The following is a 1,817-nucleotide window of genomic DNA, read 5'->3' on the forward strand; positions in this document are numbered from 1 at the left end:
AGTTTTTTTTTTTTTTTTTTTTTTTTTTTAAGATTTTATTTATTTATTTGAAGAGAGAGACACAGCGAGAGAGGGAACACAAGCAGGGGGAGTGGGAGAGGGAGAAGCAGGCTTCCCACAGAGCAGGGAGCCCGATGCGGGGCTCGATCCCAGGACCCTGGGATCACGACCTGAGCCGAAGGCAGACGCTTAACGACTGAGCCACCCAGGCGCCCCTAGGGGTTTTTTGTTTTTAAAGATTTATTTGAGAGAGAGAGAAGAGAAAGAGGGCAGGAGGAGGGGCAGAGGGAGAGGAAGAGAGAATCTCAAGCAGATCCCACCCACTGAGCACGACTCGGGACTGAATCTCACCACCCTGAGATCATGATCTGAGCAGAAATCGAGTCGGACACTTGATGGACTGAGCCACCCAGGTGCCCCCACCTTTAGGTTTTTAAATACCAACATCTCCTGTCTTGGCAGTAGATAAAGTTTCTAGTCACCAAGTAGAAAGTTACTAAGTATGGGGACGCCTGGCTGGCTCTGTCAGAGAAGCATGGGACTCTTGATCTTGGGGTCCTGAGTTCAAACCCCATATGGGTTGTAGAGATTACTTAAATAAAACTTAAAAAAAAGTTACTAAGTGTGGAAGCTGGATGAAGGATATCTAGGGGCTAATTATAACACACATGGAACTTACAACATTCTGGGTGTTAAGTGCTTTCCACTAAACTATTCATTAAGTTACCTTTCCCTTTTCAAATACCTTGTTTTTTTAGATCCCTGAACATCATTATGTCTTAGTAATTTATCATAGATAGTTAATACCTTAGAAAGAAAAAAGGAAGCACAGGGTCATAAACCTAGGTTTCAACTTTGCAAAAATAGCTCCAAATTATTTTATATTAACTGGTCTCCGCAGGGCATTATAGTCTGAAGTATGTGGCCCCACTAGGGAGACTGATGATGCAGCATTTGCTAGGACACCGGCCATCAACAAAGGGCTTTCGGGCGCCTGGGTGGCTCAGTTGGTTAAGCGACTGCCTTCGGCTCAGGTCATGATCCTGGAGTCCCGGGATCGAGTCCCGCATCGGGCTCCCTGCTCAGCAGGGAGTCTGCTTCTCCCTCTGACCCTCCTCCCTCTCATGCTCTCTGTCTCTCATTCTCTCTCTCTCAAATAAATAAATAAAATCTTAAAAAAAAACAAAAAACAAAAAACAAAGGGCTTTCAAGCATTATCATTTAATGTTACGATTTTCCACAGAAATGCAAACGGCAGCAAAAATGGGTTATCAACCCAGGATGAGAGTCTACAAGAGACCTGAGAGCAAAATTTGCGGTTGAAAGAACTCAAAGATGGTTTTTCAATAAGTCATTACTACCTGGTAACAGACTGCTCTTGATACCAGTTGATGACCTAATGAGACAGATAAATGTAAAAGGTATTTATCAAATGTAGCCCAATATAGAAGAAAAAAAACATATTCTCTACATCTCTCCTTTTTTCATTGTAAAATGACAGGACACTTGCATTATCTTGGGAAGAGGGGAAGGAGACTAAGAAAGAGAACAAAGAAAGAAATCAAGACTTGGAGGGAAGTAGAGCATAATGGCTTAGACCTGATGTTAAAGAGGAAAATGTTTTTGTGTTGCACGTAATATCTGCCTTTTAAAAACATATCTGTTGGTGGGGCGCCTGGGTGGCTCAGTCGTTAAGCGTCTGCCTTCAGCTCAGGTCCTGATCCCAGGGTCCTGGGATCGAGTCCCACATCGGGCTCCCTGCTCAGCGGAAAGCCTGCTTCTCCCTCTCCCACTCCCCCTGCTTGTGTTCCTGCTCT

At 44.2% G+C, this 1,817-nt stretch overlaps 1 protein-coding gene across 2 annotated transcripts in view; it reads right to left on the minus strand.

Moving 5' to 3' along the window:
• The window catches only part of PRPSAP1 (phosphoribosyl pyrophosphate synthetase associated protein 1), a 28,889-nt gene that overhangs the window by 22,516 nt on the left and 4,556 nt on the right, over window positions 1–1,817 (minus strand). The gene's annotated exons all lie outside the window — the stretch shown is intronic.

The sequence above is a fragment of the Neomonachus schauinslandi genome, chromosome 15, assembly GCF_002201575.2.
Source record: "Neomonachus schauinslandi chromosome 15, ASM220157v2, whole genome shotgun sequence".
Taxonomy (NCBI): domain Eukaryota; kingdom Metazoa; phylum Chordata; class Mammalia; order Carnivora; family Phocidae; genus Neomonachus; species Neomonachus schauinslandi.